The following is a 19,089-nucleotide window of genomic DNA, read 5'->3' as shown; positions in this document are numbered from 1 at the left end:
ATTATTCATTTTCTGCCTCCGGATCGATTTCAGAGTTTGTATATAAATATTGTTATATTTTGTATGGTCTGCGGAGTACATTTATGTATCGTCTCTTTATTCAAACTTTAGCTAAAAAGTTATACCATTTTTAGCTCGAAATAGCATGGTAAAGGTTCAGACCCAATAAATAAATAAAAAAGTACTCAAAAAGAAACATTTTCTTTCATAATGTCCATACATTTAATAAAAACTTGGCTAAAATCCGGAGGCAGTAAAATTAAAGCTAAAAATAAAATAAAAATACGCGCAATAATGAATTACCAAATGGCACCTTTTTCTAACTGTGCCCCCTATGAAATAAAAAAGTAAAAATGACCCACCCTATTATACAGTCATTTTATTTGTGTTGTTAGGAACATAATTTAAAAAAATATGGAGTTTAAAATGTCTTTATAAATAGTGAACTAGTAGCGTGGTAGGAAAAATAAAAAATAAATGTAAAATTCATTATATTTATTTTTTATATTTCCGAGAGTTACACCCTTTAATATTTAAGTATATTAGAATTTCTAATTTAGAAACGAACTATATTACTTACATGCTTTATTTAAAAATACCTAAGGTTAAAAAACATATTGTTACAAGGGTTAATATTTAGTGAAATAACACCTTACAAGGGCAAAGAAATCGCAAAACGGTAATCAAAAATAAGTACAGAGAGAACTATGCCCTATTGTTTAAATACTGCAAAGTAAGTAATGAATGTATTTGATAAAGTTGATACAGCAATCATTAAAGAACAATCTCAGCCACAGCAGTAGGTAAGTAAGTATTAGAAAATATAAAACCATCGCAAGTCAATAAATTCTAAAATAATATTTCACAAATGATAATGCTCTGCTAAATATACTGGCAAATAAACTAAAAAAAACCATTAGCTAAATTAAGGTAAGTAGATATTCATATTCTGAATTACTCAGTGTATTAGTTAGGTAACAACAAAACGCGAGTTTAGTGACCGCGCACATAATCATACTAGAGATTTTGCACACATCTGTAACATAGACTTAAGTACTTTTTTATGGAAATAGCTTAAAAATGAAATACTTAAATTAAAATTAAATAAATAAATTAAAACTTTCGCGCCAGGGGCAGAATTCCCATGCATACACGGCTAGACCTTTTGAACACATTTAGACATAAAAGTTTGAAAATTTGAGTAGGCCTGTTTAAGAACTGGGCCTTCCTTAGCTACTTGCCTTACGTGGACCGAATGGGCCGATTATGATTTTGTTGTTTTTTTTTGTGAAAGATGAGGTACCCTATTCTGTACAATGTAAGCGCAATTTCACCGTATGGCCTATACAATCCTCCTCCGAATAACGAAAACGTGTAGAGTTTATTTTTTCGTATTTCGTATTTATTCCGCCCAGAATGGTGTGGTCTTCAAACGTACCATATATATCTAACTAACGAAAAACGAAATCGGAAACACAACAAAAATTGGTCCACATATTTAATTAAATATAATGGTCGTAAATTTAAGAGTTAGACTCTTGTCGGTGTAGCTCTCTCCATTTGACTCTATCCAGGGCCGCCTCCTTGATTTCCTTATACGACATTACAGCTTTTCCTTTATTTGTGTTATGTAGCTTATCCTCGGCCTTCCTTTTCCTCTCTTGCCTGCAACCTTTCCTTCTATTATTACTATGTTATTTATAAAAGCGTCATGTCGTATAAGATGACCAATCATTTTCCGTCTCCATTGAATATAATACGAATATAAAAATGTATTCATAATAAATAACTTCCTTCTGTTGCAGTTCGAAAAGACGTATTACCTATCTACTTATTTAACATGGTTTCTATAACGTGCATCGTCGTCATGACGGCGGCGTTATTTATTTGGAGTCAGGGTCCTAGTCCTTGTTTTGTAAGTAAACTAATAAATACTTACAGTAGAGTAGAACTATTACAATAAATTATAATCTATTTACTTATAGAAAACAAAACGAAACGATAAGATTAACACAAATATGAAAAAAAAAGTTTCGTTTTCTGCAAACTATTGTCGTCTCGTCTTGCTAACCTCCAGACTAGAAATCGAAATAAACGATCTCGTTTTGTTTTCCATAAATAGATTATAATTTATTTTAAAAGAATAATCATAATGATACAATATTACAACCAAAGTTAAAACTAGAAATAAAATACAAATACAAACTATAAAATATACTTAGGTAGGTACCTACATACATACATACATACATACATACAATATAATCACGCCTATTTCCCGGAGGGGTAGGCAGAGACCACGGATTTCCACTTGCTACGATCCTGACATACCTCTTTCGCTTCCTTCACATTTATAACATTCCTCATACACGCTCGCCGGTTTAGGGTGATCTTGACCTGGCCTTTCTTCAGGATTTCCCCGATCTGACCAGAGAAAGTCCATCGAGGTCTACCCCTTCCAACTCCCACTTCCACTTCTCCTACATACACTCTCTTTGTCAGCCTTCTTTCACTCATTCTTTCCACATGTCCAAACCATCTCAACATACCTTTCTCAATTTTTGTCACTACATCTACATTCAGTCCACACTTTTCCCTTATCACACTGTTCCTAATTCTATCTTGCAATCTCACACCACACACACTTCTCAACTCTCTCATTTCCACTGCATTCACTTGGCTCTGATGCCTCTTCTGCCATACCCATCTTTCGCTACCATACATAAGTGTAGGCACCAACATCCCTCTATGAACAGCCAACCGTGCTTTTTGCGACACCTTCTAGCTGCTCACAAAAGCGCTAAGTGCCCCATTCACACGATTCCCACGATTTCAATGTCTTTATCATGCTTGCCGTCCCTAGTGAACAAGGTTCCCAGTCTCATTCAGGCACTGAAATCGCTCGATGAGGATTCCAGTGCTTGTGTGAAGTAAACGGATCGTATACTGAGTGGTTTAGCATCGAGAAGGGTGTTAGGCAGGGATGTGTAGCGTCACCGTGGCTCTTTAATCTGTTCATGGATAGTAGTTTGCATGATTTGAAAAATGAGGAATGTGGGCTGAGAATGAGTGGGTTATCCGTCAAATGTCTTCTTTACGCTGATGACCTGGTATTGCTAGCGTCATCGGGTGATGAGTTGCAGGAGATGGTGACTAGAATGCATGGGTTTTTTGAAAGGAAAGGAATGAAAATAAATGTAAGCAAGACGAAAGTAAAGGATGACTCACGCTAGACCGGGCCGTGGCCGGGCCGGAGCGGGCCGGAGCGAGCCGACACAGGAGCTGTCAGGAGCGCCACCGTGACTGCACCGTTCCAGGACCGAGGCGTCAGGGCCACCCGTTTATTACATTAACACTGGTATTTGAAAAGGAAGAAAATATGAAAAACTGTGAAATTTAGGTACCTACATAAACCAAACCAATTACAAAGAGAATACTCCTTCAACAAGTCGGACTGCGGCATGGACCCCATGACATGGCGGCGTTACCTCTCTGCAGGAAACGGAAGGGAAATGCTGCTGCAACTTACTCTGTATAGGTACCTACTCGTACCTCTTCATGGTTAATATGGGAACTTTTTTTCAGATCATAGGCGTACCCACAGTGGGGCAAGGTGGGGCAGTTGCCCCACTCATGGTCTGTGGTCTGACGAGAAGCTAATTTTTTTTACGAACAATTAAGGCACTTAACTCTACTTCTGCTCCACCCTTTAAAAAATGCTGGGTACGCCCATGTTTCAGATATAGGGATTTTTATGTTGTTTCTACTCACGAGCTCTTTAGAAACTTTGAAAAAGCTTCCCCTTTTCGATACAGTATGATCGTTCCTTCCATTCCGTTACTGTCATACAAAATTAATGAAATAGTGGTGATGGATTGGAAATAAAAATCTTGGAATACTTTTTTATGAAATATAACCCTGAGTGCAGTGAAGGATTCAAGTGTTAACCCCCAAGGTGGAAATAATTTTGCTTCCATGTGACACATACTGTTTTTAGGGTTCCGTACCCAAAGGGTAAAACGGGACCCTATTACTAAGACTTCGCTGACCGTCCGTCCGTCCGTCCGTCTGTCTGTCACTCGGCTGTATCTCACGAACCGTGATAGCTGACAACAGTTGAAATTTTCACAGATGTATTTCTGTTGCCGCTATAACAACAAATACTAAAAACAGAATAAAATAAAGATTTAAGTGGGGCTCCCATACAGCAAACGTGATTTTTGACCAAAGTTAAGCAACGTCGGGCGTGGTCAGTAATTGGATGGGTGACCGTTTTCTTTTTGCATTTTTCCGTTTTTTTTTGCTTTATGGTACGGAACCCTTTGTGCGCGAGTCCGACTCGCACTTGCCCGGTTTTTTTTTCACACCACCTTTGAGGAAATTATTATGTATGGGGTCTATGAAAACCCTCTATGATGCCTTCAAAATCCGTAAATAATGGCCAACATTAATTTTATATACCTAAACAGTTTTATAAAATCTTCTTTATTTTATAAGCCATACATATTATTATGATTAAAAAGCCGGTTTAAAAATATTAACATTATTACTTAAACTAGGTGTTACTTAAAACAAATGGGGTTACTACTTAAGGAGTATTTGTATAATATTCAGATCTAAGGTCCAATGACTGTATGGTGAAACCAAAGAGAATTTGAAATAGAGAGTTACTGTCATGGTAAATTATGTAGGTACAGTACATTTACTGCCATTTTTCGACAGACGATTAAAACTAAGGCCTCGTAAGACTCAGTGTGGTACCGCCGAACCGGCTAATTCTGGCTTGCGGATTGCTACACCGAGTAATGCGCTGTACGTATCGCGCCTGCACTATACCGCCACGGCTGCTGAAGTGGTGGATTATGTACACCAGAAGACCGGCTACACGCTGAGGGTGTTCCAGCTTCGATCGCGCCACTACGTGCACTTCAACTCTTTTGTGGTGCGCGTGCCGCGGCCGCTGCAGGGAACCATCGAGTGCGCCGACTTCTGGCCGAAAGGTGTCGTGTTTCGGAGGTTCCGGGGCAAACTGCCGAATCCGACACAAGAGCAGCCGACGCAACAGAGCCACGCCGTTTTGTCGTCTAAATAGTGTTTAATTTTAAGTTTATAAAATACATATGTATGTTAGTCTGTAAGGTATTTGTAATATGATGGGCCTTGTAGCCTGAATTAAATATCTAAATAAATAAAACTGTTAGAACGCCATTTGACTTTGATTATTATTCTTTCACTGATATGTGTTACTTTAATATTAATATTAACGCCATCTACTCGAGAGTAAGCTGAGCTGAAGGTTATGGTGCCATCGTTCGAAAAGATTGTACCATACCTTTGGCCTATATAATAGTCGAGTAGATGGCGTTAATATTAATATTTGATAAGTTAACATATATCAGTAAAGAATAAGGGTCGAATTCAAATGGCGTTCTAACAGTTTTATGTTCTGTCGAAAGATGGCAGTAAATTTACAGTAGCTAAGCTACATTATTTACTTTGTCAATCCGTCTCTATACACTCTATTCTCTTTGATGAAACTTAAAAATCTACCACTATACTTGGTAGTGAACCTTGAGCTTAAGATTTGATGAAAGAAGAAGACTCCCCCGCAGAGCACCGACTTTCTTTTACGATATCCAACCTCGATTGTTCGTTGATTTTTCACCCTAGAACTAAGTGGAGGAGGCCCTCCTCTCTCTCGCATATTGTACAGTTTGGATTAATAGTGCTCACTCTATGCATTATGATTTTATCCCAAAGGAGTGTTTTAAGATCATTGAGGAAAGCAAAAATTGGGGCAAAACTTTAAATTTGACATGGGTTGGTTGTAGTAATTTCTGAATCTCTCAATCAACAGTGGAAGTTGGTTTTTGCGCCAATATCTGGCGCCCGAATCTAATGTGTTGTTTAATGGCTCATCTACACGATGGTCCAGCGCTGGACCAGCGAGATGTCCCTGCGATGCTTGAAACGCAACTACACGATGGCGACATTCAGTTGTGATATATCCGGTTTCCAAGATAGACGTGGAAGCATTAGCCGTTGCAGCAATTTATCTATACGCCACGTACCAATATTTTCTTCAAGTAATTAAAAAGAAATGTCGTAGAAGCTACAGGAGTTTTTTGATGATACATACCTACTTCTCGAAAAAAATTTAATGTAATATCTTTTTAAAAGAATTAATTAAATATCTTTTTTTTATTTCATCTTACCTTAATTTGCTTAAATTATTTTAGAGCATATTATAATTTTTATTTAATTTTGTTACTAGCTTACCATGGCTGTGCAAATTGTGCAATGTACTCACTATGAATAGTTATGTAGATATACATATCGACTACCGAAGGCTCAAAGGGCTTAACGGACAAAACGCGATTTTTCAGGAGAGCCAAAAAACAGTTTTGTTTTGAGAAAAAAAATCATAACATTTTTATTTGTTTGAATAAACAGCTGCATGTTATTCTTAACTTTTTGAGCTCTTTTAAACTGATTGCTTGAACTTATAATACAATGCTTATTTACGAAAATAGCATGTCCGTTACGCCAAAAAACACGACTGTTTTTAAGAAGGGCATCCCTTAAGCCTCTTTTTTATGGTTTATCCTTTTAGAAAAAGGGCGTAATGTACAAAAAAAATTAACTGTTTTAGTACCATTTGGCGTAAATTCTACAATTTAGTTGGATTATTTGCAACTTGCAGTTAAGGAACACTATACTTCTAAGTATTATAAGTTACAATTATTTTTCCAAAAACTTATAGAGATGTATTCACTGTTAAGTTTTTTCCCCATTTTTGTTATTTTTAGGGTTCCGTACCTCAAAAGGAAAAAACGGAACCCTTATAGGATCACTCGTGCGTCTGTCTGTCTGTCTGTCACAGCCGATTTTCTCCGGAACTACTGGACCAATCAAGTTGAAATTTGGTACACATATGTAAGTTTGTGACCCAAATACGGACATGTAACGTAAACAAATGAATTTTAAACATGGGGGCCACTTTTGGGGGGTAAATGAAAAAATGAAAAATTAAATTTTTCAAACTATATCATGTTACATATTAAATGAAAAAGCTTATTGTAAGGATTTCAAATATTTTTTTTTTTTATAATTTTTGAATAAACAGTTTAGAAGTTATTCAAGAAAATAGGCAAAAAATGACCATCCCCCCCCCTTATCTCCGAAACTACTAGGTCTAAAATTTTGAAAAAAATACATAAAATAGGTTTATACCTATAGATGACAGGAAAACCTATTAGAAATGTACAGTCAAGCGTGAGTCGGACTTAATTACAGTTTTTGATCCGACCCCTACAGATTTTTTAAAGAGATTTCACTCACGTTTCACATATAAAATACATTGTTAACAGTGCCGGATTACTTAGAGTAGTAGTTTTCTTAGAGTAATTGGTGATAATTTTCTGATAAGATAATCATTTTAAATATTTAACGGTCTTACCTACTTACGAGTAATTGTAAGGTCAAATTACAAATAATGTTTAAAAAAAATGTTAAATTGAGAGCTAGCTTAAAGTTTTTTGTACTCGTCGACTTTAATGGTTGAATTAATAAAGACTTTGTAACCAATAAGCAAAACAAGCACGTGCTTAGGGCACCACGTTCAGGGGGGGGCACCAAAATGCCAGGTTGAAAAAGGTGAACAAATTTTAAAATTAGGGATAGACACATCGTTTTTACCACACGATTTTTTTTAGCTGTCCAAAAGCTAATTTGCAAAAATAATGGCGCGTAATTCTTTGGGAAGCAATCGGTAGCAGTAGAAGAGTCGTGATTACATGCATAGATTCGATTTCAACCCACTCTTTTGTGGTTCGGCGTTAGGTCTTATGCGAGGCCTAATGCCTTACGGCAAAGTTGATCTTCTGCCTTAATTACACTTGGGCGTGGATCCAAATCCAAGCTTTCCTCTTTCGCAGCTGGGCCTACCGCCTTTCTCACACTTCGCCAATTTCCAAGCTCTGCTTTCTTGCATATTTTATGCATGAAAACAACCTCGCTGAGACCCTTAAATATCGAGCCCTATGCGAAGCTAGGCTGATAGAAAACTGTCCCATCCCTTCTCTGTATGAAAACTGTCCCATCCCTTCTCTGTATGAAGTCCCAACCAGGCGCGACTGGTTGGGACTAAAAGTAAAATTGCGTTTATATATCGAAAAATGTCCGGTAGTTTTGGAGCAAATTGGCTGTGACAGACGGACAGACGGACAGACGGACAGACAGACGCACGAGTGATCCTATAAGGGTTCCGGTTTTTTCCTTTTGAGGTACGGAACCCTAGAAAAGAGTAGAAATTAAAAAGTGGCAACACTGTAGCGTCATCCGGTTTTCTTTTATATATTGGTTTGAAAGGGACAACACTACAGTGTTGCCACTTTTTAAGGTGGCAACACACGGTGACAGGTCAACGAGAGCAAATTTCTTATGTGTGAAAATGTTGTAATAGCTTTATTACTATATCAAAACACTATACGGATGCGTGACATGCGTATAAAAAGTTTTCATTTGCCGCCACGTCTTTTATTTAGTTTTTAAGTAAAAAATAATTTACTGTTGTTTTTAAGAAACTATGACAAGTTTCGTATAAAATGTGAGATAAAAATATTTTGGAGACGTCACCTCATATCCACGAGTTCTGTCAGAGAGCAAAGTGCCCTAATGTCAGCTGCAATATGAAGTTAGTGAATATATCATAGATAAGTAAAAGTTATTTAAAGCAGTGTATGTAACTGTACATAAATAGGCATTAAAACTCGAGTATGGGTTTATGAAACGAACGAAGTGAGTGTTATAATAGGATCTCACGAGTGTGATCAGTTTCATTATGTAACAGTCACATAAACTACTACTAATCTAAACCAAAAATAACAAAAATTGTGTCCTAGAACAGAAAAGCCACTTTGATCCCTCCATATATGCAAATAACAATTTCATCACAATTGCTTATAAGGCGTGGTGTTTCACGCGGGTTTAACGGTAGCTATAATGCATTTTATTCCCTTGCTATAACGCATTGAGTTATGGACTAGTTTGTTTGTTTTTAGTTATGGCACGTCGCAGCCATTTGAACTAAGGAAGTTATTATAAGTCACGTACCTATGTGTTTGATAACAAGATTCAAATGAATACATATTACTTACTTCTTATTTCTATTTTTTTTTTCTCCTGATAATTTCAAATTATCTTTATTGTTTTATGGGTACTGACTAATTTATACTAATTATTTATATTAATGTCTTAATTTTTAATTTTATAATTGTTTGCATGCTGAGAGTTGACATTATTATTTATATTTGCACGCGTGCTTGCAAGCAAAATACACATTGTACCTGAATAGTCTTTACACCTAGGTTGGTCAGACCTAGTCAAAAGTGCATTCAATGAACCACTCCATGAATGTACAAGAAGGGCTAGGTACAGTACGGGAAGAATGGCGACGGATTGTGAAGCTTGCCACCAGCCCTGATATGACGACCATGACCACTCTGACAAGAGTGTGACGACGAAGAAGAAGAAGTGTTAACACTTTTGTATTATTGTATTATTGCAAATAAATAATTGATTGATTGATTAAAATTGCTGCCGTTTACTTTTTATTTTATTCGTTTTTTAAGAATGTTTGATTGTTTTTTTACCTAATAACTGATTAAAACCTGTATTTTTTTAAACCAAATGGAGACGATATCTGTTATTGTATTTATGACAAATTTCGTATAGGTAACTTTATTTTTTCTTACTAATCGTTTTCCGGTAATTTCAAGGCCCATGAAGAGCTCGCTAAGATGTGGAATTGGATGGTATTTGACTGCAGAACATCGAGCCCTGATTGTCTTGCTATGTGCATCTTGACACACATGGGAATCGTAAGTTTTGTTGGTATTTTTATCACGGATGTAGGTACACTCGTCACATAGCTGCAAAAGTACTTGGCCACTTTATCATTGGATTCCATTTATAATAAGATTTAGATTTAGATATTTATTCTCGTAATATGAAATTACATTATAAATTATGCCAGACATTAATTTATATTATGGTCGTCATTCATAATAATATTACTTAGCCCTTAGGGTAGCCCGGATGATCTACTAGACTTGACGCCCGATGCTGTGCAGTGGTTGCAAAACTTGGATGTTGCCTTATAAATAAAAATACTATGTATACAATTTTTGCCTATGTGACCATATCGCCATACGATTAAATAAATATTACTTAATAGATACAAATAAAAAAAGTCTTAAATATAATTAATCCATGCAATTTTGCACCTAGCCTCAAAATTGCAAAAGTGCTGCAATAATTATTACGCGTTTTATTCATCAACGGCGGCCGACAGCGTACAAGTTGGTCACTTCAAACCAGGTTAAAGCCTGACCAGTAATACATGATCATTGTCAAGAGGGCTGTTATAGTATAAAACATTAGTTCCAATGAAATTCCACAAAACGGCGCGTGGCCGTATATTACGGAGACGCCATGTCTATAATTTTCGGTACAAAATAGTCTGCCGTTTTTTGCGGGGGAGGGGCACATCAAATGTATAGGTACGTCATGTCAGATAAACGTCAGTCCATACATGTGGTTGATCATTGGCCGCCTATTTTCGACAGAGGGGAGCGCCTGTAAATGACCACTCCGTTTGGTTATATTCTCTATAAGTATATTACTGGTCAGGCTTTAGAACCACCCGTGCCGCCATGGTGAATAAGGAATGTGCTACGCGTAGAACTAATACTATAGGTGCAGTATGTATAATTGTATAATTGTATATAGCACATCAGCGTCTACACTGCAGTCTGAGGTACAGATTTTATATTTATGTCTTATGAAGTGATCATTAGCGGTGAAGCGTCACGCGCGCGCTCTACAAGTCAAGGAAGGCTCGACCAACCGCAGCGACGCTGACGCCGAGCCGTCGGGCCGCTTATCGTCGGTGCGAATAAAAAAATCGCTATGTGTTTTTTTACGATTTTTCGATTTTGGCATATTTGAATTCCTTTATAAATTTCCCGTCGACCCACATCAATATTTTTGTTATATCTTTATTAGTTTTGAAAATAAAAATTCCGCTATGTGAACACAGAACAACATTTGTCCAAAAAAATAACAGAACAGAAACAAAAAAATAGCTATGTGTTTTTTTAGCACATAACGATATTAAATGCCTTGTTTTCCGTCGAGAGTGATGGCGATAATGTAGCACATGGCAATTTATTGTAGAATGGATTACCCGACATAGACCCTAAAATCCGCTATGTATCATCTCTCGTACTATGTTACTTTGGCAACAAATCACTATGTGTACAAACTTCACACATGACGATTTTAATAAACCAAATTTAAGTCGCTATGTAGCAAAATTTGGTTAAAATAATAATATTGTAAAAAAATACATATAAATCTGTTTATTTTCTTCATGAGTATCATGTAAAAATCATTGATCTATCAGAAAAAAAATACAGGCGCAACAAATATAAACAAACAGGAAAATAAATAGTTATTTTTGTCTCCTGAAAAGTAGCGTTATGTTGAATAAAAAGAAACAGGACAAGTGCGATTCGGACTCGCCCACCGAGGGTTCCGTACTTTTTAGTATTTGTTGTTATAGCGTCAACAGAAATACATCATCTGTGAAAATTTCAACTGTCTAGCTATCACGGTTTTAGTCCATTGAAATGGTACATTTTGCCTTGCATCAAATCGGGTAGTTCTGATTTTTTTGTATGTTCTATGTGATGTAGTGGTTATGGCAAATCCAAGTTTTCGACCTCGGAAACCGTCCGGGTCATGGCCAAATTTATGAAAAACCACAAAATTTTCGGACTTTTTTCAGTTTCTGCCAATTTTTACCAACAAGGACCTATTTTACGGCAAATGTCACTATGGACACTTTAAAGAAGACTAAATTTGCAACAAAATGAAAGTAATTGTTTACCATAGACCAAATAGTTTCTAAAATACAGCTATTCAAATGCTTTGTTGAGAATTTAGTCGTCTTTAAAGTGTTCATAGTGACATTTGCCGTAAAATTGGTGCTTGTTGGTAAAAATTGGCAGAAACTGAAAGAAAGTCTGAAAATTTTGTGGTATTTCAAAGTATTGGACATACCCGGCACCAATTTCTCCAAAAGACACATTCAGAGACCACATAACTTTGAAGAGCAGATGTACACCATCTACAACTACGTACATATCCTTTCCCTGCTGAGTGAGTCAATGTGGGAGTTAAAAAAAACAACTCTGCAAAATTAAATTCCATCATTTGTCGTGAACACCTTGGACTATTATTGCGGTTTGAATATAAATCCGATGGCACCGGTTTTTGTTGTTTTGTTTTTTATGTTCCTATAAATAGTAGATACCTTAATTATACATAAAAGTTAAAACACAACACACCTTCAGAAGTCAAAATGCTGAACAGACACCACTAAACACAAAAAACGATTTTTTAGGGAATTTTGCTAACATTTGAATAGCTGTATTTTAGAAACTATTTGGTCTATGGAAACCAAATTACTTTCATTATGTTGCAAATTTAGTCTTCTTTAAAGTGTCCATAGTAACATTTGCCGTAAAATAGGTCCTTGGTGGTAAAAATTGGCAGGAACTGAAAAAAATCCGAAAATTTTGTGGTATTTCAAAAATTTGGCCATGACCCGGGCGGTTTCCGAGGTCGAAAACTTGGATTTGCCATAACCACTTCATCACATAGAACATATCATATAATCAGAACTACCCGATTTGATGCAAGGCAACCTCTCTTTTAGAGTACGATTTCAATGGACTATTTTGTGAGATACAGCCTGGTGACAGACGGACGGACGGACGGACAGCGGAGTCTTAGTAATAGGGTCCCGTTTTACCCTTTGGGTACGGAACCCTAAAAAACATGCAAAACTTTCGGTGTGCAGTATAATAATATTATACAATTTACACAACCACGTGGATAAACAAAGAATATTTAAGTACAAATAACGAGGTATTTACAGATATTAGGTAATTGGGATTTCTATGTCCTCAATTTGTTCTGTTTGGTTGGTTACATTTTTAATAAGATCTATGACAGTAACAAAACGGACAAAAAATGAGTAAAATTTTGGGGACACTTTTTTCTCGTATTAGAATCGTAATAGATTATACATTATAAAAATTCCAAAACCTAAAATGCAGGTAGGGGGTAAAACTTTAAATAAAAATGCCCAATCACAACCATGATTTAGGTAAGGTTGACGAAATATAAAGTGAGCCGAACTCTCGAGCAAGTGTGAACAACTGCCGTATTCGAACTTCAAGATACTCACAAGAGACGACACGTACTAGATCCATTCTAGATACGTTATAGTTTAGATATCAACCAGTTCTCTTTTGCAGCGCAATTCGGGCAACCAATGTCAGTTTTACGTTAGATAGAGTAAGATCTCTATTAGATGTGAATTGGATCAGTCATATCCTGTGGAAATCGTTTATTAGTATCTCCAGAATCGCGCAAATGTCAAATTTGACAGGTTAGATCTTAAACATATCGTTATCGTATCTTGGTGATGTCTAAAAGATAATAGATAATAGATGTCTACTTCAAAATCCGAATCGGGCCCCTAGTTCGTCTCACTTTATTAACCGACTTCCAAATCTAAAAGGAGGTTATCAATTCGGTTGTATGTTTTATTTCGTCAACTTTACAATAGTTGCTCGATGACAGAGAAAAAATTAAACATAAAAACAAAAGACGCGCGTTGGCGGCGGCATCCGTACCGGCGAGGCTGCAGCCCGCGAGCACCGCTGAGGCTGGCAGCTCCGTCGCCTACTCCACCGACATACCTACACGGTTAAACGTGATTAACCCTTCAAGTGGCGCCACCGAAAACGCGAAAAGTAGTCAAGTGGCGGGGCCCCGGTGGGTGGTCAGAGCAGATTAAGAAAATTTTACAAAATCGTCGATTTAAGCTTTTCTAATTTTGAACGTATATTTAATCACATATTGTTAGAATCAGCGTTATATAGGCTATTTGAATACAGCGATTAAATTATTCTAATGTTTATACATTTGGCCAGACGTAATCAAACTTCGGAAGAGTGACAGTTTTCCAGCTTCCTTGTTAAAAATGACTACCACCATAAAACTAATTGATTATTGGAGGTATGTAATTGCTATTTAATTATCAAAGGAAGACTTTTATCTTTAAGATTAAATCAATAATAAAGACCTAAGATACAATTTCTTTTACAAAACAACCTCTTAAAAAACGAGACTGACCTCGGATTAGGCGGTCGCTTCCGAATCAATGGTCCTCACCAACAAATTTTATTCCAAGTGTTTTTGTGTTTCTTATGGTATGCTATCCTTCTCTAACTCGCTATCTAATTCTGGGCGCTAGAAGAGCATAACTATACTTAAATGCGTTCAATTTCACCTCTAAATACGTCAACACCTCATTAACCACTCACTGGTGGATGACAGTTTACTGGTTTTCGCATCGATCATTCACGGGTTGACCGCCACTTGAAGGGTTAAAACAGATTTCCACGGGTACAAACATATCACGCTCGAGTAACTGCAAAAAATCCCCTCTGGGCTCTCTTACTCTAGTTAGAGCATTATGTCTTCTCGCACTAGTCGCACTAGTTACAGTATAGTCAATTAGTCATATATTGGCATATTGCTTCTAGTTTCTTATTATAGCTTGTACTTTGCAGATAGAAGAGCACGAAAACTACGCCGATGGCTGGTACCGAGAGAAAAAAGCGATACAATGGCTGAAGTGGCCGATTGATAAGAAATTACTTACCGAAGAATTAGCTGCCAAAATGGCGGCAGAATGTAACCGTGGTAAATATATTTATTTGTTTCGTAGCGCGCGAACTCGTATGCGATTTTAGTTACATTGAGGACTATTGGTTACGTCCAACTCGGCCGACTAATCAAAAACCGTGATGTAATGAAACTCGCATGCGGGTTCTCGCACCGTCTAAATGAGCCTTAAGGCTAAGGAAGCTAGAGTTTGTGTGGGAATTGGGTCGGCGACTAAGAGGAAAGGGTTGCGATCCTCGCTCCGGATCATATCCTCCAGGGCAACGCTGCCAGTGTCATGGGGACTTTTAGGGTGGGGGCTTGGCCTAAATAGTTTATAGTACACTAGCTGTTGCCCGCGACTTCGTCCGCGTGGAATCTTATCTTCAACATTTTACATCTTTAGTACCTATAATTTTCATATGCAAGTTGTTTGAAGTTTTAAGTCAAGTGGATTTTGATGTTGGTTGCTGAAATTACTTTTTTTGTATTCTCATACATAGGTACCTATGTACCTATGCCCTTATACAAAGATTCAAGTTCGGCACTCACAAAATATCTGATCTCCATACAAACTTTCAACCCCTTTCTCACCACCTGGGGGGATAATTTAAAAGAATGCTTGAATTAGTTTTCATGTTTTTTAATTTAATACCTTTTTTTTGCAAAAAGTTCAAGTTCCTAGCTTAAAATAAAATTAAACCCCAAGACGAACTTTCATCCCCTTTTTAACCCTCTTAGGGCTTGAATTTCCAAAAACGTTGCAATTACTTTTTTTGTAATCGGCTAATATGTCTTTCTAAGAAGTTTCAAAGCATTTGTAATGGATTCAAACTTTGAACCCCATTTTAACCCTGCTAGGGGATGAATTTTACAAATCGCTGAAATCACTTTTATTGTCATCTAATAATATCCCCAAATACAAAGATTCAAATCCCGCGCTCGAAAAAATGTATGATATCCATACAAAATTTCAACCCCTTTTTCACCAGCTTAGGGGATGAATTTTCAAAAACGCTGAAATTAGTTTTCTTGTATTTTAATAATATATCTTTTAACGAAGTTTCCAATTCCTTGCTCAAAAGATAACTTTAACCCCATACAAACTTTCATCCCGTTTTTGACCCTGTTAGGGGATGAAATTTACAAAACGCTGAAATCACTTTTATTGTCTTCTAATAATATCCCCAAATACAAAGATTCAAGTCCCGCGATCGAAAATTTTTTTGATATCCATACAAACTTTCAACCCCTTTTTCACCACCTTGAGGGATGAATTTTCCAAAACGCTGAAATTAGTTTTCTTGTATTTTAATAATATATCTTTTCACGAAGTTTCAAATTCCTAGCTCAAAAGAAAACTTTAACCCCATACAAACTTTCATCCCGTTTTTGACCCTGTTAGGGGATGAATTTTCAAAAACACTGAAATTAGTTTTCTTGTATTTTAATTATATATCTTTTAACGAAGTTTTCAATTCCTTGCTCAAAAGAAAACTTTAACCCCATACAAACTTTCATCCCGTTTTTGACCCTGTTAGGGGATGAAATTTACAAAACGCTAAAATTACTTTTATTGTCTTCTAATAATATCCCCAAATACAAAGATTCAAGTCCCGCGATCGAAAAATTTTTTGTTATCCATACAAACTTTCAACCCCTTTTTCACCACCTTGGGGGATGAATTTTCTAAAACGCTGAAATTAGTTTTCTTATTTTTGAATTTGATACGTTTTTACAAAGTTTCAAGTTCCTAGCTTAAAATAAAATTTGCACCCGAAGACGAACTTTCATCCCCTTTTTAACCCCCTTAGGGTTTTAATTTCCAAAAACGTTGCAATCACTTTTTTTTCTTATCGGCTATTATGCCTTTCTAAGAAGTTTCAAAGCATTTGTAACGGATTAAAATTTTCAACCCCTTTTTAACCCTGTTAGGGGATGAATTTTACAAAACGCTGAAATTACTTTTCCTGTCTTCTAATAATATCCCTAATTACAAAGATTCAAGTCCACCACTCGGAAAAATGTTTGATATCCATACAAACTTTCAACCCCTTTTTCACCACCTCAGGGGATGAATTTTCAAAAACGCTGAATTTAGTTTTCTTGTATTTTAATAATATATCTTTTTAAGAAGTTTCAAATTCCTAGCTTAAAAGAAAACTTTAACCCCATACTAACTTTCATCCCCTTTTTAACCCCCTTAGGGGTTGAATTTCTCAAAATCGCTTCTTATCTCTTGTACACTTTATAAATGCAATCTGGTTTACAAATTTCAACTTTCTGGCTTTTGTAGTTTCGGCTCTGCGTTGATGAATCAGTCAGTCAGTCAGTCAGTCAGTCAGGACACTTGCATTTATATACAGGGCTTCCCACGGCTATGCCACATGGAGGGAAAGTACCCTAAATATTGTAGATGGAACATTTTACTGAAAGAAGACATTATTTTAATTTAAAAAACAATTTAAACTGCATTCATAGATTTTTAATTAATTACATGGTTGAACCGGGAATCGAACCCGCTGCACGAGAAAAAAAATCACCCTGTAGCTTTATCATACCGATCGAAAGGCTTGATCATAAGGATTATTTTTTGCTAAAGAACATAGTGTCAGAAACAAAAGGAAGACCATGAATTTTAACATTTGATGTAAAATTTAGCGATATAATCAAAAGAGTGCGGCTTTGTATTCAACAGAATGAGACTACATTTTGAGCATTTGATAAATTAAATTGATTAATTTTGAATTAAAAATGTTAAAATTCATGGGCTTCCTTTTATTTCCGACACTATGTTATTTAGCAAAAAATAATCCTTATGATCAAGCCTTTCGATCGGTATGATAAAGCTACAGGGTGATTTTATTTCTCGTGCGGCGGGTTCGATTCCCCGTTCAACCATGTAATTATTTAAAAATCTATGAATGCAGTTTAAATTGTTTTTTAAATTAAAATAATGTCTGTAAACGAATTTACTATGAAGATAAGTAAAGGTAAAATACTGGACTTTGAAAATACTTTATTTAATCAAATTAATTACAAAATTACAAAATACGTTATAACTTATATACATCAAGTAACCCTAACGACAGTCGCTGGAACAAGAGAGCTCTGAAGGTCGTGCAGCCCCTTTTATCGGCTCGGTATCCCCACCGAAGTCTGCTGCCACTCCAGGTGGACAGGGCGGCGGCTACCTGGTCCTATGACGTAGCTCTCCGATAGATGGCGCTGTAGCGGCTCCTCGTAGTGTCTTCGTAAGCCGCTAGGTGGCGCTTCCAGCGTTTGGCGCCATGGTTGCCAACACGGCCCTCCTGCACGGGGCCCGCCTCGGGCACCTCACGAGTTAAGATGGAATGCTGTAACACACCAACATCATTATTAGCATATATTGTTCATTTATTTGTCGGAAAACATCTCGACTGGCAAAGTTTCCTCATTACTCCATTCAAGTCCCGAATTCCAGGCACCGACTAAAGGGCTGTAGCCGCACTTAGTTTTTAGGCCTTTATATATCGGAATAACTTGCACTTAAAGGGCATTTCGCCGCACTTAAGATTTTCAAGCTTAACTTGGATGGCAGTTATAATACAAATATTTGCAAGTCTTAATGATTCCGTAAACAATGCATTTTATCTTGACTCGCCCTAAAACATATAATTTTAAGTTAAACTGTAGAAATCAAGTTTCTATTTATTTTATTAGAATCGTTTTATTTTCCTTGCCAACACGGCAAATCAAAACTATAGGCATGCAAAAAAAAATACATTACAGTTACTCTTGTATTTTGGAATAATCGCGTTTGTAAAATATTGTAAATCTTAGCAGCAAAACAAAACTTAATAAAAACCAAATAAAATAAAAAAAAGTTATTAGACAATAAATGGCCACAATACATACTTTTCATTTGATTAAGCTAGGTCCCAATCATCAATTTTTATCCATGGTTTTATATTCTCTGCCGACGTAATGCCAGTATACTTTTTAGCGGTCCTCTCACTACCTTTTACATCCGTCACCTCGTATCTATCGTTACCCAATACTTTCTTAACTTGAAATGGACCCTTGAATGTAGGTAACAGTTTTCTACTTTTGCCGTCATTATTTTGACTTTGGATTTTGATTAAAACCAAATCACCCTCAGTATACTTTCGTGCTTTGATTCTTGATCGATCGAATCTCTGCTTTTGTGCTTCAGCGTCAGCTCTAATATTTTCATCAACTTTCTCGCGCAACTTTGTCACGTCTAATAATTGTTGAGAGTCATTATCCGGGGCTAAACTATCA

The sequence above is a fragment of the Cydia fagiglandana genome, chromosome 12 (assembly GCF_963556715.1).
Source record: "Cydia fagiglandana chromosome 12, ilCydFagi1.1, whole genome shotgun sequence".
Lineage (NCBI taxonomy): Eukaryota > Metazoa > Arthropoda > Insecta > Lepidoptera > Tortricidae > Cydia > Cydia fagiglandana.
Note: the sequence above shows the minus strand (reverse complement) of the source record.